Here is a 22,873-nt window from a genome sequence, read left to right on the forward strand (position 1 = left end):
CTGGAGGAGCTGGGTCAGGTGGGGGGGGGGATTCGACAAACGACCACGAGGGAAAATTAAATAAATAATAAATGTTCCCTCGTCGTCATCTATCGAATTCCCCCCCGCCCCGGCTTGGTCCTACCGCCCCATCGCTCTTACCTGCGCGGGCCGCAGCTGGTCAAAAGACATCATTGTACAAAGAAATTCTAAATTGAATGAAGGGACACACCTAGTGGTCAATTTATAAAAAACAGGTGTAGAGGCCTACATTTTTAGTACAGGCGTGTCATCAGTGCAGTTGAATTCCAGGGATGCTGAATGCCAAGGGTGCCTGGCTGTGATTTTATTACCTCATACCTCCTTTTTCAACCACCCTACATTTAATTATTTCCATCTTTCACGTTCTTTTTACCCCTGTTTAATATATTTGTCAGTGTGTCCCTAGATTTCTCTTCCTCTGTTTTTGTCACTTGTCTGCCTTTTTCCTGCTTGCTCTGGGTCAAAGACTAGTAATGACAAGTAAGTGCCAGACCCCAAAATAGGTGCCAGTGCCCTCCACCTGCACACACTTACATGATTACTGAACACTTGAGTGTCTCAGAAGAGAACACGGATGAGTTGTAACTGTTTGTAACACAATGTTGTCAAAATGGCGTGTTGAAACAGCCCCCCCCCCCCCCACTCTCGTCTTCATCCCATGCTCGAATTCAGGGAATTGTAGAGTTTGGGCTCCAAATAGCCGATTGTTTCCTAGAATTAGGATTTTTCAACCCTGTCTTTGTTTCAAAGTCATGATCTCTTGTGCAGCCGATTCTCCCACAGACGCCCACACTACAGCGAGAATAGGAGGCGAATTTCCGCAAATGTGACAACAAAAACAAGAAATTTGCAAAGAGTGGGCTGTAAGCATTTCTATTTATATATAATTGGTTCTCCATGTCGTGATTCGAGAGCTAATATTGGCTGATCTGAGTGTCTTGAGGTCTTATGTACTGCAGAATACACACTGGTCCCTAAGAAATTTCAATTTTGTCTAAAAAGTCAGTAAATGGTAAAGTGAAAAACTCTCTAAGATCAGTTGTTCCAGTTTATGGAGAAATACCAAGTTTAATACAGGATTTTTAATTTAAAGAGCTACATTTCAAATAAGTGGAGCAAGTAGTGTGTTCTGATTGGGTGCCATGCTTGAGGGTATATTGGTCGCCCCATCGTCACAGCAGCCAGTGCATCTGTGAAGAGCTGTAGCCACTTGGATTGGATTGGATTGTGGTACCCTTCAGGCATGGTCAGTGGAAGGATGTGATTTTGTAACTGTAGTGTTTTCTGCATAATTATGGAATTGCTGCATTTGCCACACAATCCATCGCCTGCTGCATAATCCGCAGATTTTAACCCCAAAATTGTTTTTCTAGCTCAAATGAATCAAAAGTTACTAAAAACACAATGGCACGTGGTGCCACATAGTAGAAGGCCCTTTGCAAAGGTTCTCTATGCACCTTTCTGTTGCTTACTGCTGTAGTTGTGTGTCAACCTAGTACTAATGATGTGAACCTTTGGAGAAATAGTGTTAACATGTGTAAAAAGGACTAATGTGGCAATACTATCACAAAATGTCCAGCATTATGCCACATATTTTGGCTTTTCTTGCCACATACTATAGACATCCATGCCACATAATTTGGTCCTCCCTGTCCCAAATTTCCAGAGTCCCTGCCTTTGGGGTAAGCTCTACTGGTTTTCACCTCGACCTTCATGATGTACCAAATCACGGTTTCCCATAGAGAGTAAAATCTCTTTCATTTCCACCATTGCTTCATTCAAATCCTGGAAGTATTTACATTAAGCTTGTGTTTCTTGAGAGTATCCTAAGGAAAAAATATTTTAGAACCTTTTTTTGTGCATACATTTTTTTACTCGTCATAAATGTGGAGCCTCCAGTGACTACTGGATGTACCAATGGTCAAATTTGTGCTGAAACTTTGGCCGCTGGCTACGAAACAGGTGTTAGCTGTGTTGGGTATATTTATATTGTTCTTTGCTGATTCACGTTGTGCTACACAATCGGGCGCTTTGTAACATATGGGAAGAAACCGTACAAAGCTAATAAAATTGTAGAGTAAACATGGTTGGACTTATATTACATTCTATAGTTCTTATCTTAGAAGCCTCCAAATACTGTTTAAGCAGATACCCAATGATGAAGCATGTCACCTTTGGTGGGTGAGGGACTTTGTCCTTTAATGGGAGCACCCCACATCATTTAAGTACACCACCTCTCATTGTTTCTCTTCTCTCTATTAGACCCATGTGTTTATTTGTGATTTTTATTTTTATTTTGAAAGTTATTAATAAGAGGATACTCTGTCATGAATAATTGGTAGAGTGTGGAACTGCAGAGTGGCTTTTGTAGGATGAGATTGAGTGCCTCTCATGTGTGCACGGTATATAGGAGGGCACCAAAGTGTTGCAGAAAACCTTTTGATATACTTACTCATTGATTGAAGAAGACAGAGAGACTTTTTGTGTCTACTGTCATCTTCAGGCAGTTGGCTAAGCCGCTAACATGATGCTTGTGTTGTGAGGGTGTAAGTTTGTATTTTGGCCTAACTGGGAAAAGTGGAATGGTTGTCAATAACAAAAAATGAGGGGATTGCGAAATTTACAAAATTTCCAATTTAGTAATCTATTAGAATTCAGAAAAATGACTCAAAGTTGGACGAAATGTAAACTTGGTATTTAGTGCCATATTTGAATGTGAAAGGTGCATATTTTGTATGCAACTACCCATGTTGCACAAAAAAATCACAAAAAACACAAGTGCTGCATACAACAGCCACTAGTGTTATGATCGTTCGTGTTTTCCTCTGCTCCCACAATAGAAATTTTACCCAAATAGGCTGAATACACAATGTGGCATAATGGACTGATATTGTGATCTTTGCCTAACAAAAGTAACCCAAAATCGGATAAGATTATGCTGACGCAGCAAAAATGTATCTACACCAAGCAAGAATATTGTGTTCTAAAAATCATTTACAAAAACATTATCCTATTGGTCGTAGATTGCCCTTTATTAATTTCAAACAGGGCACTATTTTGATTAGGCCTGGGTGGCAAATTCCGTTCCGCTTGTGGAATTTGCGGAATTTGGGTAATTTTGCGTTCCCCGGAGAACGCGAAATTGCCCAAAAATCTGCGTTCCGCGACTTTGCGAAATTTTTTGCTTGTTCGTGTTCTCAAAATACATGTTTGCGAGATATTTCCCCCCGAGCAAGCAAACGGCGATTGCGAACAAAAAAAAGCATCGCGAACAAGCAATTCCACGTGTTCGTGGAATTTCTGCATGTTCGCGGATATTTTATACCGTTGCGCGGATATTTGCTTAACGCGATTACGCAAATTCCGCCCACTCCTAATTTTGATAACGGCTTTCGGGAACACAATATTCCTGTTAAATGGTATTTAGTTTTTTAGATTCTGCTGCCATAGTTTGTTATATGTAGTGCATTAAAAGGAGATCCTATTATGTTGCATCAATATTGTGGCTGTGCCTACACCTCTGACGCGGGGCAGGAGTGCAGAATGGGCTGGGTAGGACAAGTGCAGAGTACCATTATCCCATGCATGTGTGAGTCATCGGTTCTGGGAACAACCAGGTTTATGGCACCCTCATGAATTCTAGGTGGCCACACTTGATCCTTAACCCTTCCCGGTTGTGATGTCCAAAGAAGCAGGTACCACCAGTTTCGATGAAGGGAGGGATCATGAGGAGAAAACTCTGCGTGGAAAAGAGCATCCTTCTTTGTGTCCTCTGCGTGCACCATTAAGTAAATAAAATAGGAAGTTATGTATTCCGGGCACAATGCACTTTAAAGGTTCTGATCAATTGGGGAGGTTGGATATTGGGTTTTATCCATAAATTGTGTATAGGGTCAAATTTTTTAAATCAGGTTTTAACATATTACTGTTTTTATGTACTTGTAACCGTTGTAACTTTTATGGTTGTTCGAGGTGAAACCAAATAAAGTTTATTTGAATTGAACTTGAGTCCTCTGCCATAATTTTGTTTGGTGGAAGGAGTGTATGATGTTGTGGATTGCATGGCAGGAGAAGCATAGATCCTTAAACAAGCATCATAGTGTCGTAGGCAATCAGTGGATGGCTTGCAAGGGCGCAGAGAGATGTGGTCTGTTATGGACAGAGGCAAGAGTTGTCTGGTGTCTATATTCTGAATCCTCTGGAGACTTAAGAGTAGATAGAGAGAAGCCACCTAGGCAAAGTCTGGTGTTCTAATTTAGGCATGCCAAAAAAATTAATACAATCTTATTTGGAGCCTCGTGAGGGAAGCATAGATAAGGGAAGGTGTGGAGAAGGTTTGCATGATGTAGATGCCTCATTAAGTCACTTGATTTACTTGTGGCACCAGTGATGATTTGGAGTCTACTGGCATTCCTCGAGTGGGGGTCCAGAGTCCTCAGAACAAATACCAGTGGGGTGCTGCTTAAGCTATTTTTCCAATGTGAGACACACTGTTCTTAAAGAACCAAGTTTGAGGTGGTTGAGTTGCATTCACTTCTTGGAGGCATTGGCCGAGGGAACTGATGTCAAGGTATGAGATGTTTGCAATCTTTAGGAACATCTTGGTGTCATCAGCTTAATTTAGCATGTTAGGTTGAACACTTTGAGGATTTTAAACAGAGGGATCAAGTTTCTATTAAAGTGTGGAGCAGAAGTATTGGAACCTTGTAGGTGCTGGTATGGGCGTGGAAAGGAGCTGAAGAAAAAGGTGAGAGTGAAATGATATAGAGCGAAGGAGAGCCAGTCCACTACGTTACCATGTTTACTGAGGTTGCTCAGTCTCTACAGTAGTGTAAGATGATGCAATTTGCCCACAGCAGAGCCAAAGGCCCACTAAATGAGTGCAGCGCCTATGTTTATATTGGCTGTGATCTTCAGATCATTCCAGATGATGATCAAGTGAAGATCAGTCCTTCTCTCTGGGCAATGTCCTAGTAAATGGCAAATGAGAATGAATTTTCCTTTAAAAAATGCCATATTATGGATGGAGGCTGATCCTTTGTTGAGGTTACAGAGGAAGGACCATGAGAGATTGGTCTGAGGCTGGAGGTGTTTGTCAGATCAATCGTTTGTTTCTTTGGGATCATCTTGACATTGGAGGTCTTGAGACCATGAGGATACTGCACAATGTCAAGTTGTATTATGTTATGTGATACACAATTCTCCATCGCGAAAAGGCTTTATGATTCCAGTGACATAGAACTACATCTATACTGAGCCATCTATAAGGGATATAGAAATGTTTTAATTAATATTGTAGAGGACAAGGAATCTGAAACAGAACAGACATCATGATAAGCTGTTGCTGCTTGAGGCAAAAAAAAAGACCTGACCCCTCACCCCTTTGGAGCAGGAACACAGTACAGACATTACTGTTTAAAGCATGGTGGATGAATCCATAGCCATCGTTAACACATATGTCAACAATCATGGTTTTAGGTGTGTTGGTTGGGGCCCCCTAAGATGGCAGGTAGAAGGAGATCTGACAGGTCCATCGGCTTGAGCAGTGGAGATGTCCGCAGATTTGTACAGTAACCATTTTCAGATCTCGCCTACAGACAGCATTTAGAAGACCTATTCAGCACAAAAAAAAGTAAAACACACAGCTGCACTTTTGCCGGACCTGCCCCAAAACTGTGGAATGCCCTACCATCCTCAACAAGAGCAATTACCTCCATTCGGCTTTTCAAGGAGGAAGGTAAAGCCTTACTACTAGAAAAACATGACTCATAAGCAAACTTTTATAACTGTAATTCACACTGGTGCATCTGGTTCCTTATTATTTGTATGCCATGCTCTCCCATTTCTAAATATATTGTATCATAAATGTTTGCTGATTACTGTAAAGCAACTCTCCACAGCTCTTTGTACAGTGCTCTGATACCTTGATGGTCATTGTTCCCGCTACATAAAACGCTATAAATAAATAGATAAACAATACCAATATGAACAGTGAGCTTTGGGCCTATTGCTTACCATTGGTTGGCTCTCTTGTCAATCTCATTTGCTTGCTTCTTATTCAACAGCCTTCCGTGTTTGTATTTGCCCCCTTCCCTGTAGTACAGCTTCTTTACCATCTTTTGACTGGATGACTTGTATGCTTCCACTACTCTGATTCGGTGAATCACTTTTTTCTTATTTCATTTAGCACTCAACCTGCTGCTTTCATGGGTTTTATGTTTCTCTTCCTCCAGCTCCTCTATTGCTTCCCCAATCTGTTCTTGGCTGGTATTTGCTTTTTTTCTTGATGCCACCAAAATATAACCATATCCGTCAGCTGGTCAATACTGACTACTAAAAGGCTACACATGTGGGCACTGACAATTAATTATGTGACTCGTTGGAAGTGACACTTTGGAAGTACAGATCCGGTGGCCAGATTTTCTGGCGGAGGTGCTAGCAGGAACAAAGAACATTGCTGAGAGTCCTATTTGAGTGTTTTCTGCACCAGTGACTTCGATCGAAAAGGCTTCCACTGTTTTGGCAACTAATTTATTTTTTCCCCATTTTTTTCATTTTCTTGATGGAGGCGGTAACACTGCCACTTTAAACTACCAATCAAATGTTAAATGAAGGCCTTGGTTTCAAAATCTGCAGTCTTCCCCCATCATCTTTGTAATGTAACGAATTGAAACAGGAGAGAGGGGCACAGGACGCATATGTTTGGCACAAAGGCTCTTAATAGCACCACCCACACACAAAGTTCTGTGCCCTAATTCTGTTGTGTTCACTTGAGTGTAGATTTACTGCTCACACAAGTTGTGTAATTGCAAGCACTAGAGAGGGCTTCTGTCAATGATAGTGCAAGATTTGTAAACACTTCTCCAGTGTGCTACTAATGCGATTGTGAAGGTAAGTCAGGCTCAGTGCTCCTTTTATCCTTGGCCTCTCTGCTGAGTCTCCTGGTTAGTGGGGTGGGTGTATTATTGCAGATTGTGGAGGCCTTGGGTTGGTCCAAGTGCTTTCATATAGCTCACCAGACAAAGCACCAATAGGTGACACATTGTGACCAGCATCTCCAACTTTGAAGTGTCACCTGTGATGTAACCTTGTGCAAGCTATTGAAGCTTAGACTGCTCTAGCACGACTACACATTAATCCAACACAGGGATGTCAGATTTGGACAGCCAAAGGTAGTAATTCCTTTCCCTTGGATATTGAATGCAGCTGCTGCTGCATATCTTTTCAGCCATAATATTTTAAGAACTCTGCCCTTTGATCTTTCGTGGTATCTTTAGTACATCTTCCTAGTTTTACTAGCTGGTTAGTTGTACCCATTATCAATCATTGTTTTTTTTTAACATACCTATTATTCAGTTTTTCTAGGCAGGTAATTTAAAATGGAAGTTCAAAAGTATCAGACTTCATAAGATGTTACTTCCTGTGATATCAAACAGCGTCTGGTGTCACTTTTGAGACCTCTATGAATTTGGTCAAAAGTAGCAGCGACCCTTGCAGGTAAGAGCGCTGGAGGAGCTGGGTCAGGTGGGGGGGGGGATTCGACAAACGACCACGAGGGAAAATTAAATAAATAATAAATGTTCCCTCGTCGTCATCTATCGAATTCCCCCCCGGCTTGGTCCTACCGCCCCATCGCTCTTACCTGCGCGGGCCGCAGCTGGTCAAAAGACATCATTGTACAAAGAAATTCTAAATTGAATGAAGGGACACACCTAGTGGTCAATTTATAAAAAACAGGTGTAGAGGCCTACATTTTTAGTACAGGCGTGTCATCAGTGCAGTTGAATTCCAGGGATGCTGAATGCCAAGGGTGCCTGGCTGTGATTTTATTACCTCATACCTCCTTTTTCAACCACCCTACATTTAATTATTTCCATCTTTCACGTTCTTTTTACCCCTGTTTAATATATTTGTCAGTGTGTCCCTAGATTTCTCTTCCTCTGTTTTTGTCACTTGTCTGCCTTTTTCCTGCTTGCTCTGGGTCAAAGACTAGTAATGACAAGTAAGTGCCAGACCCCAAAATAGGTGCCAGTGCCCTCCACCTGCACACACTTACATGATTACTGAACACTTGAGTGTCTCAGAAGAGAACACGGATGAGTTGTAACTGTTTGTAACACAATGTTGTCAAAATGGCGTGTTGAAACAGCCCCCCCCCCACTCTCGTCTTCATCCCACGCTCGAATTCAGGGAATTGTAGAGTTTGGGCTCCAAATAGCCGATTGTTTCCTAGAATTAGGATTTTTCAACCCTGTCTTTGTTTCAAAGTCATGATCTCTTGTGCAGCCGATTCTCCCACAGACGCCCACACTACAGCGAGAATAGGAGGCGAATTTCCGCAAATGTGACAACAAAAACAAGAAATTTGCAAAGAGTGGGCTGTAAGCATTTCTATTTATATATAATTGGTTCTCCATGTCGTGATTCGAGAGCTAATATTGGCTGATCTGAGTGTCTTGAGGTCTTATGTACTGCAGAATACACACTGGTCCCTAAGAAATTTCAATTTTGTCTAAAAAGTCAGTAAATGGTAAAGTGAAAAACTCTCTAAGATCAGTTGTTCCAGTTTATGGAGAAATACCAAGTTTAATACAGGATTTTTAATTTAAAGAGCTACATTTCAAATAAGTGGAGCAAGTAGTGTGTTCTGATTGGGTGCCATGCTTGAGGGTATATTGGTCGCCCCATCGTCACAGCAGCCAGTGCATCTGTGAAGAGCTGTAGCCACTTGGATTGGATTGGATTGTGGTACCCTTCAGGCATGGTCAGTGGAAGGATGTGATTTTGTAACTGTAGTGTTTTCTGCATAATTATGGAATTGCTGCATTTGCCACACAATCCATCGCCTGCTGCATAATCCGCAGATTTTAACCCCAAAATTGTTTTTCTAGCTCAAATGAATCAAAAGTTACTAAAAACACAATGGCACGTGGTGCCACATAGTAGAAGGCCCTTTGCAAAGGTTCTCTATGCACCTTTCTGTTGCTTACTGCTGTAGTTGTGTGTCAACCTAGTACTAATGATGTGAACCTTTGGAGAAATAGTGTTAACATGTGTAAAAAGGACTAATGTGGCAATACTATCACAAAATGTCCAGCATTATGCCACATATTTTGGCTTTTCTTGCCACATACTATAGACATCCATGCCACATAATTTGGTCCTCCCTGTCCCAAATTTCCAGAGTCCCTGCCTTTGGGGTAAGCTCTACTGGTTTTCACCTCGACCTTCATGATGTACCAAATCACGGTTTCCCATAGAGAGTAAAATCTCTTTCATTTCCACCATTGCTTCATTCAAATCCTGGAAGTATTTACATTAAGCTTGTGTTTCTTGAGAGTATCCTAAGGAAAAAATATTTTAGAACCTTTTTTTGTGCATACATTTTTTTACTCGTCATAAATGTGGAGCCTCCAGTGACTACTGGATGTACCAATGGTCAAATTTGTGCTGAAACTTTGGCCGCTGGCTACGAAACAGGTGTTAGCTGTGTTGGGTATATTTATATTGTTCTTTGCTGATTCACGTTGTGCTACACAATCGGGCGCTTTGTAACATATGGGAAGAAACCGTACAAAGCTAATAAAATTGTAGAGTAAACATGGTTGGACTTATATTACATTCTATAGTTCTTATCTTAGAAGCCTCCAAATACTGTTTAAGCAGATACCCAATGATGAAGCATGTCACCTTTGGTGGGTGAGGGACTTTGTCCTTTAATGGGAGCACCCCACATCATTTAAGTACACCACCTCTCATTGTTTCTCTTCTCTCTATTAGACCCATGTGTTTATTTGTGATTTTTATTTTTATTTTGAAAGTTATTAATAAGAGGATACTCTGTCATGAATAATTGGTAGAGTGTGGGACTGCAGAGTGGCTTTTGTAGGATGAGATTGAGTGTCTCTCATGTGTGCACGGTATATAGGAGGGCACCAAAGTGTTGCAGAAAACCTTTTGATATACTTACTCATTGATTGAAGAAGACAGAGAGACTTTTTGTGTCTACTGTCATCTTCAGGCAGTTGGCTAAGCCGCTAACATGATGCTTGTGTTGTGAGGGTGTAAGTTTGTATTTTGGCCTAACTGGGAAAAGTGGAATGGTTGTCAATAACAAAAAATGAGGGGATTGCGAAATTTACAAAATTTCCAATTTAGTAATCTATTAGAATTCAGAAAAATGACTCAAAGTTGGACGAAATGTAAACTTGGTATTTAGTGCCATATTTGAATGTGAAAGGTGCATATTTTGTATGCAACTACCCATGTTGCACAAAAAAATCACAAAAAACAAAGGTGCTGCATACAACAGCCACTAGTGTTATGATCGTTCGTGTTTTCCTCTGCTCCCACAATAGAAATTTTACCCAAATAGGCTGAATACACAATGTGGCATAATGGACTAATATTGTGATCTTTGCCTAACAAAAGTAACCCAAAATCGGATAAGATTATGCTGACGCAGCAAAAATGTATCTACACCAAGCAAGAATATTGTGTTCTAAAAATCATTTACAAAAACATTATCCTATTGGTCGTAGATTGCCCTTTATTAATTTCAAACAGGGCACTATTTTGATTAGGCCTGGGTGGCAAATTCCGTTCCGCTCGTGGAATTTGCGGAATTTGGGTAATTTTGCGTTCCCCGGAGAACGCGAAATTGCCCAAAAATCTGCGTTCCGCGACTTTGCGAAATTTTTTGCTTGTTCGTGTTCTCAAAATACATGTTTGCGAGATATTTCCCCCCGAGCACGCAAACGGCGATTGCGAACAAAAAAAAGCATCGCGAACAAGCAATTCCACGTGTTCGTGGAATTTCTGCATGTTCGCGGATATTTTATACCGTTGCGCGGATATTTGCTTAACGCGATTACGCAAATTCCGCCCACTCCTAATTTTGATAACGGCTTTCGAGAACACAATATTCCTGTTAAATGGTATTTAGTTTTTTAGATTCTGCTGCCATAGTTTGTTATATGTAGTGCATTAAAAGGAGATCCTATTATGTTGCATCAATATTGTGGCTGTGCCTACACTGACGCGGGGCAGGAGTGCAGAATGGGCTGGGTAGGACAAGTGCAGAGTACCATTATCCCATGCATGTGTGAGTCATCGGTTCTGGGAACAACCAGGTTTATGGCACCCTCATGAATTCTAGGTGGCCACACTTGATCCTTAACCCTTCCCGGTTGTGATGTCCAAAGAAGCAGGTACCACCAGTTTCGATGAAGGGAGGGATCATGAGGAGAAAACTCTGCGTGGAAAAGAGCATCCTTCTTTGAGTCCTCTGCATGCACCATTAAGTAAATAAAATAGGAAGTTATGTATTCCGGGCACAATGCACTTTAAAGGTTCTGATCAATTGGGGAGGTTGGATATTGGGTTTTATCCATAAATTGTGTATAGGGTCAAATTTTTTAAATCAGGTTTTAACATATTACTGTTTTTATGTACTTGTAACCGTTGTAACTTTTATGGTTGTTCGAGGTGAAACCAAATAAAGTTTATTTGAATTGAACTTGAGTCCTCTGCCATAATTTTGTTTGGTGGAAGGAGTGTATGATGTTGTGGATTGCATGGCAGGAGAAGCATAGATCCTTAAACAAGCATCATAGTGTCGTAGGCAATCAGTGGATGGCTTGCAAGGGCGCAGAGAGATGTGGTCTGTTATGGACAGAGGCAAGAGTTGTCTGGTGTCTATATTCTGAATCCTCTGGAGACTTAAGAGTAGATAGAGAGAAGCCACCTAGGCAAAGTCTGGTGTTCTAATTTAGGCATGCCAAAAAAATGAATACAATCTTATTTGGAGCCTCGTGAGGGAAGCATAGATAAGGGAAGGTGTGGAGAAGGTTTGCATGATGTAGATGCCTCATTAAGTCACTTGATTTACTTGTGGCACCAGTGCTGATTTGGAGTCTACTGGCATTCCTCGAGTGGGGGTCCAGAGTCCTCAGAACAAATACCAGTGGGGTGCTGCTTAAGCTATTTTTCCAATGTGAGACACACTGTTCTTAAAGAACCAAGTTTGAGGTGGTTGAGTTGCATTCACTTCTTGGAGGCATTGGCCTAGGGAACTGATGTCAAGGTATGAGATGTTTGCAGTCTTTAGGAACATCTTGGTGTCATCAGCTTAATTTAGCATGTTAGGTTGAACACTTTGAGGATTTTAAACAGAGGGATCAAGTTTCTATTAAAGTGTGGAGCAGAAGTATTGGAACCTTGTAGGTGCTGGTATGGGCGTGGAAAGGAGCTGAAGAAAAAGGTGAGAGTGAAATGATATAGAGCGAAGGAGAGCCAGTCCACTACGTTACCATGTTTACTGAGGTTGCTCAGTCTCTACAGTAGTGTAAGATGATGCAATTTGCCCACAGCAGAGCCAAAGGCCCACTAAATGAGTGCAGCGCCTATGTTTATATTGGCTGTGATCTTCAGATCATTCCAGATGATGATCAAGTGAAGATCAGTCCTTCTCTCTGGGCAATGTCCTAGTAAATGGCAAATGAGAATGAATTCTCCATCGCGAAAAGGCTTTATGATTCCAGTGACATAGAACTACATCTATACTGAGCCATCTATAAGGGATATAGAAATGTTTTAATTAATATTGTAGAGGACAAGGAATCTGAAACAGAACAGACATCATGATAAGCTGTTGCTGCTTGAGGCAAAAAAAAGACCTGACCCCTCACCCCTTTGGAGCAGGAACACAGTACAGACATTACTGTTTAAAGCATGGTGGATGAATCCATAGCCATCGTTAACACATATGTCAACAATCATGGTTTTAGGTGTGTTGGTTGGGGCCCCCTAAGATGGCAGGTAGAAGGAGATCTGACAGGTCCATCGGCTTGAGCAGTGGAGATGTCCGCAGATTTGTACAGTAACCATTTTCAGATCTCGCCTACAGACAGCATTTAGAAGACCTATTCAGCACAAAAAAAAGTAAAACACACAGCTGCACTTTTGCCGGACCTGCCCCAAAACTGTGGAATGCCCTACCATCCTCAACAAGAGCAATTACCTCCATTCGGCTTTTCAAGGAGGAAGGTAAAGCCTTACTACTAGAAAAACATGACTCATAAGCAAACTTTTATAACTGTAATTCACACTGGTGCATCTGGTTCCTTATTATTTGTATGCCATGCTCTCCCATTTCTAAATATATTGTATCATAAATGTTTGCTGATTACTGTAAAGCAACTCTCCACAGCTCTTTGTACAGTGCTCTGATACCTTGATGGTCATTGTTCCCGCTACATAAAACGCTATAAATAAATAGATAAACAATACCAATATGAACAGTGAGCTTTGGGCCTATTGCTTACCATTGGTTGGCTCTCTTGTCAATCTCATTTGCTTGCTTCTTATTCAACAGCCTTCCGTGTTTGTATTTGCCCCCTTCCCTGTAGTACAGCTTCTTTACCATCTTTTGACTGGATGACTTGTATGCTTCCACTACTCTGATTCGGTGAATCACTTTTTTCTTATTTCATTTAGCACTCAACCTGCTGCTTTCATGGGTTTTATGTTTCTCTTCCTCCAGCTCCTCTATTGCTTCCCCAATCTGTTCTTGGCTGGTATTTGCTTTTTTTCTTGATGCCACCAAAATATAACCATATCCGTCAGCTGGTCAATACTGACTACTAAAAGGCTACACATGTGGGCACTGACAATTAATTATGTGACTCGTTGGAAGTGACACTTTGGAAGTACAGATCCGGTGGCCAGATTTTCTGGCGGAGGTGCTAGCAGGAACAAAGAACATTGCTGAGAGTTCTATTTGAGTGTTTTCTGCACCAGTGACTTCGATCGAAAGGCTTCCACTGTTTTGGCAACTAATTTATTTTTTCCCCATTTTTTTCATTTTCTTGATGGAGGCGGTAACACTGCCACTTTAAACTACCAATCAAATGTTAAATGAAGGCCTTGGTTTCAAAATCTGCAGTCTTCCCCCATCATCTTTGTAATGTAACGAATTGAAACAGGAGAGAGGGGCACAGGACGCATATGTTTGGCACAAAGGCTCTTAATAGCACCACCCACACACAAAGTTCTGTGCCCTAATTCTGTTGTGTTCACTTGAGTGTAGATTTACTGCTCACACAAGTTGTGTAATTGCAAGCACTAGAGAGGGCTTCTGTCAATGATAGTGCAAGATTTGTAAACACTTCTCCAGTGTGCTACTAATGCGATTGTGAAGGTAAGTCTGGCTCAGTGCTCCTTTTATCCTTGGCCTCTCTGCTGAGTCTCCTGGTTAGTGGGGTGGGTGTATTATTGCAGATTGTGGAGGCCTTGGGTTGGTCCAAGTGCTTTCATATAGCTCACCAGACAAAGCACCAATAGGTGACACATTGTGACCAGCATCTCCAACTTTGAAGTGTCACCTGTGATGTAACCTTGTGCAAGCTATTGAAGCTTAGACTGCTCTAGCACGACTACACATTAATCCAACACAGGGATGTCAGATTTGGACAGCCAAAGGTAGTAATTCCTTTCCCTTGGATATTGAATGCAGCTGCTGCTGCATATCTTTTCAGCCATAATATTTTAAGAACTCTGCCCTTTGATCTTTCGTGGTATCTTTAGTACATCTTCCTAGTTTTACTAGCTGGTTAGTTGTACCCATTATCAATCATTGTTTTTTTTTAACATACCTATTATTCAGTTTTTCTAGGCAGGTAATTTAAAATGGAAGTTCAAAAGTATCAGACTTCATAAGATGTTACTTCCTGTGATATCAAACAGCGTCTGGTGTCACTTTTGAGACCTCTATGAATTTGGTCAAAAGGAGCAGCGATCCCTTGCAGGTAAGAGCGCTGGAGGAGCTGGGTCAGGTGGGGGGGGGGATTCGACAAACGACCACGAGGGAAAATTAAATAAATAATAAATGTTCCCTCGTCGTCATCTATCGAATTCCCCCCCGCCCCGGCTTGGTCCTACCGCCCCATCGCTCTTACCTGCGCGGGCCGCAGCTGGTCAAAAGACATCATTGTACAAAGAAATTCTAAATTGAATGAAGGGACACACCTAGTGGTCAATTTATAAAAAACAGGTGTAGAGGCCTACATTTTTAGTACAGGCGTGTCATCAGTGCAGTTGAATTCCAGGGATGCTGAATGCCAAGGGTGCCTGGCTGTGATTTTATTACCTCATACCTCCTTTTTCAACCACCCTACATTTAATTATTTCCATCTTTCACGTTCTTTTTACCCCTGTTTAATATATTTGTCAGTGTGTCCCTAGATTTCTCTTCCTCTGTTTTTGTCACTTGTCTGCCTTTTTCCTGCTTGCTCTGGGTCAAAGACTAGTAATGACAAGTAAGTGCCAGACCCCAAAATAGGTGCCAGTGCCCTCCACCTGCACACACTTACATGATTACTGAACACTTGAGTGTCTCAGAAGAGAACACGGATGAGTTGTAACTGTTTGTAACACAATGTTGTCAAAATGGCGTGTTGAAACAGCCCCCCCCCACTCTCGTCTTCATCCCACGCTCGAATTCAGGGAATTGTAGAGTTTGGGCTCCAAATAGCCGATTGTTTCCTAGAATTAGGATTTTTCAACCCTGTCTTTGTTTCAAAGTCATGATCTCTTGTGCAGCCGATTCTCCCACAGACGCCCACACTACAGCGAGAATAGGAGGCGAATTTCCGCAAATGTGACAACAAAAACAAGAAATTTGCAAAGAGTGGGCTGTAAGCATTTCTATTTATATATAATTGGTTCTCCATGTCGTGATTCGAGAGCTAATATTGGCTGATCTGAGTGTCTTGAGGTCTTATGTACTGCAGAATACACACTGGTCCCTAAGAAATTTCAATTTTGTCTAAAAAGTCAGTAAATGGTAAAGTGAAAAACTCTCTAAGATCAGTTGTTCCAGTTTATGGAGAAATACCAAGTTTAATACAGGATTTTTAATTTAAAGAGCTACATTTCAAATAAGTGGAGCAAGTAGTGTGTTCTGATTGGGTGCCATGCTTGAGGGTATATTGGTCGCCCCATCGTCACAGCAGCCAGTGCATCTGTGAAGAGCTGTAGCCACTTGGATTGGATTGGATTGTGGTACCCTTCAGGCATGGTCAGTGGAAGGATGTGATTTTGTAACTGTAGTGTTTTCTGCATAATTATGGAATTGCTGCATTTGCCACACAATCCACCGCCTGCTGCATAATCCGCAGATTTTAACCCCAAAATTGTTTTTCTAGCTCAAATGAATCAAAAGTTACTAAAAACACAATGGCACGTGGTGCCACATAGTAGAAGGCCCTTTGCAAAGGTTCTCTATGCACCTTTCTGTTGCTTACTGCTGTAGTTGTGTGTCAACCTAGTACTAATGATGTGAACCTTTGGAGAAATAGTGTTAACATGTGTAAAAAGGACTAATGTGGCAATACTATCACAAAATGTCCAGCATTATGCCACATATTTTGGCTTTTCTTGACACATACTATAGACATCCATGCCACATAATTTGGTCCTCCCTGTCCCAAATTTCCAGAGTCCCTGCCTTTGGGGTAAGCTCTACTGGTTTTCACCTCGACCTTCATGATGTACCAAATCACGGTTTCCCATAGAGAGTAAAATCTCTTTCATTTCCACCATTGCTTCATTCAAATCCTGGAAGTATTTACATTAAGCTTGTGTTTCTTGAGAGTATCCTAAGGAAAAAATATTTTAGAACCTTTTTTTGTGCATAAATTTTTTTACTCGTCATAAATGTGGAGCCTCCAGTGACTACTGGATGTACCAATGGTCAAATTTGTGCTGAAACTTTGGCCGCTGGCTACGAAACAGGTGTTAGCTGTGTTGGGTATATTTATATTGTTCTTTGCTGATTCACGTTGTGCTACACAATCGGGCGCTTTGTAACATATGGGAAGAAACCGTACAAAGCTAATAAAATTGTAGAGTAAACATGGTTGGACTTATATTACATTCTATAGTTCTTATCTTAGAAGCCTCCAAATACTGTTTAAGCAGATACCCAATGATGAAGCATGTCACCTTTGGTGGGTGAGGGACTTTGTCCTTTAATGGGAGCACCCCACATCATTTAAGTACACCACCTCTCATTGTTTCTCTTCTCTCTATTAGACCCATGTGTTTATTTGTGATTTTTATTTTTATTTTGAAAGTTATTAATAAGAGGATACTCTGTCATGAATAATTGGTAGAGTGTGGGACTGCAGAGTGGCTTTTGTAGGATGAGATTGAGTGCCTCTCATGTGTGCACGGTATATAGGAGGGCACCAAAGTGTTGCAGAAAACCTTTTGATATACTTACTCATTGGTTGAAGAAGACAGAGAGACTTTTTGTGTCTACTGTCATCTTCAGGCAGTTGGCTAAGCCGCTAACATGATGCTTGTGTTGTGAGGGTGTAAGTTTGTATTTTGGCCTAACTGGGAAAAGTGGAATGGTTGTCAATAACAAAAAATGAGGGGATTGCGAAATTTACAAAATTTCCAATTTAGTCATCTATTAGAATTCAGAAAAATGACTCAAAGTTGGACGAAATGTAAACTTGGTATTTAGTGCCATATTTGAATGTGAAAGGTGCATATTTTGTATGCAACTACCCATGTTGCACAAAAAAATCACAAAAAACACAAGTGCTGCATACAACAGCCACTAGTGTTATGATCGTTCGTGTTTTCCTCTGCTCCCACAATAGAAATTTTACCCAAATAGGCTGAATACACAATGTGGCATAATGGACTAATATTGTGATCTTTGCCTAACAAAAGTAACCCAAAATCGGATAAGATTATGCTGACGCAGCAAAAATGTATCTACACCAAGCAAGAATATTGTGTTCTAAAAATCATTTACAAAAACATTATCCTATTGGTCGTAGATTGCCCTTTATTAATTTCAAACAGGGCACTATTTTGATTAGGCCTGGGTGGCAAATTCCGTTCCGCTCGTGGAATTTGCGGAATTTGGGTAATTTTGCGTTCCCCGGAGAACGCGAAATTGCCCAAAAATCTGTGTTCCGCGACTTTGCGAAATTTTTTGCTTGTTCGTGTTCTCAAAATACATGTTTGCGAGATATTTCCCCCCGAGCACGCAAACGGCGATTGCGAACAAAAAAAAGCATCGCGAACAAGCAATTCCACGTGTTCGTGGAATTTCTGCATGTTCGCGGATATTTTATACCGTTGCGCGGATATTTGCTTAACGCGATTACGCAAATTCCGCCCACTCCTAATTTTGATAACGGCTTTCGGGAACACAATATTCCTGTTAAATGGTATTTAGTTTTTTAGATTCTGCTGCCATAGTTTGTTATATGTAGTGCATTAAAAGGAGATCCTATTATGTTGCATCAATATTGTGGCTGTGCCTACACCTCTGACGCGGGGCAGGAGTGCAGAATGGGCTGGGTAGGACAAGTGCAGAGTACCATTATCACATGTATGTGTGAGTCATCGGTTCTGGGAACAACCAGGTTTATGGCACCCTCATGAATTCTAGGTGGCCACACTTGATCCTTAACCCTTCCCGGTTGTGATGTCCAAAGAAGCAGGTACCACCAGTTTCGATGAAGGGAGGGATCATGAGGAGAAAACTCTGCGTGGAAAAGAGCATCCTTCTTTGAGTCCTCTGCGTGCACCATTAAGTAAATAAAATAGGAAGTTATGTATTCCGGGCACAATGCACTTTAAAGGTTCTGATCAATTGGGGAGGTTGGATATTGGGTTTTATCCATAAATTGTGTATAGGGTCAAATTTTTTAAATCAGGTTTTAACATATTACTGTTTTTATGTACTTGTAACCGTTGTAACTTTTATGGTTGTTCGAGGTGAAACCAAATAAAGTTTATTTGAATTGAACTTGAGTCCTCTGCCATAATTTTGTTTGGTGGAAGGAGTGTATGATGTTGTGGATTGCATGGCAGGAGAAGCATAGATCCTTAAACAAGCATCATAGTGTCGTAGGCAATCAGTGGATGGCTTGCAAGGGCGCAGAGAGATGTGGTCTGTTATGGACAGAGGCAAGAGTTGTCTGGTGTCTATATTCTGAATCCTCTGGAGACTTAAGAGTAGATAGAGAGAAGCCACCTAGGCAAAGTCTGGTGTTCTAATTTAGGCATGCCAAAAAAATGAATACAATCTTATTTGGAGCCTCGTGAGGGAAGCATAGATAAGGGAAGGTGTGGAGAAGGTTTGCATGATGTAGATGCCTCATTAAGTCACTTGATTTACTTGTGGCACCAGTGCTGATTTGGAGTCTACTGGCATTCCTCGAGTGGGGGTCCAGAGTCCTCAGAACAAATACCAGTGGGGTGCTGCTTAAGCTATTTTTCCAATGTGAGACACACTGTTCTTAAAGAACCAAGTTTGAGGTGGTTGAGTTGCATTCACTTCTTGGAGGCATTGGCCTAGGGAACTGATGTCAAGGTATGAGATGTTTGCAATCTTTAGGAACATCTTGGTGTCATCAGCTTAATTTAGCATGTTAGGTTGAACACTTTGAGGATTTTAAACAGAGGGATCAAGTTTCTATTAAAGTGTGGAGCAGAAGTATTGGAACCTTGTAGGTGCTGGTATGGGCGTGGAAAGGAGCTGAAGAAAAAGGTGAGAGTGAAATGATATAGAGCGAAGGAGAGCCAGTCCACTACGTTACCATGTTTACTGAGGTTGCTCAGTCTCTACAGTAGTGTAAGATGATGCAATTTGCCCACAGCAGAGCCAAAGGCCCACTAAATGAGTGCAGCGCCTATGTTTATATTGGCTGTGATCTTCAGATCATTCCAGATGATGATCAAGTGAAGATCAGTCCTTCTCTCTGGGCAATGTCCTAGTAAATGGCAAATGAGAATGAATTTTCCTTTAAAAAATGCCATATTATGGATGGAGGCTGATCCTTTGTTGAGGTTACAGAGGAAGGACCATGAGAGATTGGTCTGAGGCTGGAGGTGTTTGTCAGATCAATCGTTTGTTTCTTTGGGATCATCTTGACATTGGAGGTCTTCAGACCATGAGGATACTGCACAATGTCAAGTTGTATTATGTTATGTGATACACAATTCTCCATCGCGAAAAGGCTTTATGATTCCAGTGACATAGAACTACATCTATACTGAGCCATCTATAAGGGATATAGAAATGTTTTAATTAATATTGTAGAGGACAAGGAATCTGAAACAGAACAGACATCATGATAAGCTGTTGCTGCTTGAGGCAAAAAAAATACCTGACCCCTCACCCCTTTGGAGCAGGAACACAGTACAGACATTACTGTTTAAAGCATGGTGGATGAATCCATAGCCATCGTTAACACATATGTCAACAATCATGGTTTTAGGTGTGTTGGTTGGGGCCCCCTAAGATGGCAGGTAGAAGGAGATCTGACAGGTCCATCGGCTTGAGCAGTGGAGATGTCCGCAGATTTGTACAGTAACCATTTTCAGATCTCGCCTACAGACAGCATTTAGAAGACCTATTCAGCACAAAAAAAAGTAAAACACACAGCTGCACTTTTGCCGGACCTGCCCCAAAACTGTGGAATGCCCTACCATCCTCAACAAGAGCAATTACCTCCATTCGGCTTTTCAAGGAGGAAGGTAAAGCCTTACTACTAGAAAAACATGACTCATAAGCAAACTTTTATAACTGTAATTCACACTGGTGCATCTGGTTCCTTATTATTTGTATGCCATGCTCTCCCATTTCTAAATATATTGTATCATAAATGTTTGCTGATTACTGTAAAGCAACTCTCCACAGCTCTTTGTACAGTGCTCTGATACCTTGATGGTCATTGTTCCCGCTACATAAAACGCTATAAATAAATAGATAAACAATACCAATATGAACAGTGAGCTTTGGGCCTATTGCTTACCATTGGTTGGCTCTCTTGTCAATCTCATTTGCTTGCTTCTTATTCAACAGCCTTCCGTGTTTGTATTTGCCCCCTTCCCTGTAGTACAGCTTCTTTACCATCTTTTGACTGGATGACTTGTACGCTTCCACTACTCTGATTCGGTGAATCACTTTTTTCTTATTTCATTTAGCACTCAACCTGCTGCTTTCATGGGTTTTATGTTTCTCTTCCTCCAGCTCCTCTATTGCTTCCCCAATCTGTTCTTGGCTGGTATTTGCTTTTTTTCTTTTAGGCCGTCCACTTCAAGCTTATCCGTTGCTTCGCCAACCCCACTGCCCATTGTTATCCCTCGGTTGACTTTTCCCCCACTCTTTACTCCACTGCTTCCCCACCCTATCCATTATAACTTTTTTTTTAATGCTTTTTGGAAGGTTTGTTGGCAGCAATTTGCAGTTCGGCATCTCATTTTACAAAAGTTTATTTCATCCACTTTTAAATGTTTATTTCTTTACTATTCCAAGATTGTTGAGTGAGATTGCTGTCTGTGTGCCAGGGCGTCAAAGACAGGATTTGGGGCATGCATGTAGGGTTGTTCTCATTCTTCATTTGCATCAGCAGTATTTGGCTTCCTAATTTTGGAGTTACTGGAATGCCCCTTGTTATTCCCCACCGGATTGAGATTGTTGTGGAACATGAATTGTTTCTCCATTGTACAGGACTTCTGTGCATCAGGAGGGCCTTCTCACTACCATTACTGGGGGGGAGAATTTTGGGGCTTGCAGAAGGTTCCTCCAGATTAATTAACAGAATCAGGGTAGGAATCTCCTCTCATAGTGCCATGGGGATCATAGACTTTCTTATTTGAGAGTTATGGTATTAATAATATCTTTCTTTTTATGGTCTCTGAAGTCCCTCTGTCATGAGGATCCTGGTTTAGTTCCATTAAGACCATCTCTGACCTCTACCTCGTGCTTTATGTACCTTCTGGGAGGAATCTTTGTTTATCCTTTCCATCTGTGAAATATTTGTAAGGGTGTGCGGAACTCACGGAGTTTCACTCCTCCGGAATTCCACAGAGTTACATAAAAACTCCACGAGATTAAGTGGAGTCCGCAAGTGGGCGAATAGGAACGTCACACTGATTTTTATCTCCAGGAGCTTGTTCCGCACTTCAAAATCAGTGGATTTTCTACTTAAGTGGCAGCTTTCTCACTGTGAATGTTTGGGGCTGCCCGTGACCCCCTGGTGCCATCCTAGCGCCTGAAATTCATGCTAGGGGATGTCAATTCTCACTCGCACTACCAACTTAAAGCTGGCAAGCCGCACACAAGAAAAAACTCTGCAATGTGGCAGTTGGCGGCATTTTGCTGGAACTCCATATTACAAGCGTAACACGGAGTGGGCAAAACTCTGTGAACTCCGCAAGCGGAGCGGAATTTATCATCCACCCCTAATATTTGGTGGTAGTTTCTCACAGAAATCTCATTGAGCAGTTCATATTTTCTGGTCATTCTGTTGCCTCTTCTATCTTGGCCAGAGAACCATGTTCAACAGAAGAATTAGGGCTTTTAGAACAATTTACCCCTGCTAGGTTTGCACTTTTTCTTTAATGAGCAACCGTAAATTAATTTTTTGTCTCATCTTACTAGTACCTGCCTATTTTAATAAGTTATTTTGATATACAGTACTCATTTTAAGCATTCAATAATGCTTTAAATCCATTATGTGGGATATTTTTATGTACTTATTATCCACTCCCATGAAAGAAGCCAGATACTACCAGAAGATCGCGTGGTATTTGGCACCTTGAGAAAAGCGTATTGAAACACAAGTAGGTTTATAAGTATTCATGTTTTTTCAGCATCTCACTTTGGTAATACTTTTATTGTAGCAGGCTAGTGTCCTTAGAAGAGGCTTAAAACCTCACCTCGTAGATACACAGAGATACATTCACCTCTCTTCGCATAGTAGTAGGAACAATCTATATTTTTCTCCTCGTCTTATGTTCAGTTGGAGTACATGTT

This window comes from Lissotriton helveticus, chromosome 9 (genome assembly GCF_964261635.1).
Source record: "Lissotriton helveticus chromosome 9, aLisHel1.1, whole genome shotgun sequence".
NCBI classification, from domain to species: Eukaryota; Metazoa; Chordata; class Amphibia; order Caudata; family Salamandridae; genus Lissotriton; species Lissotriton helveticus.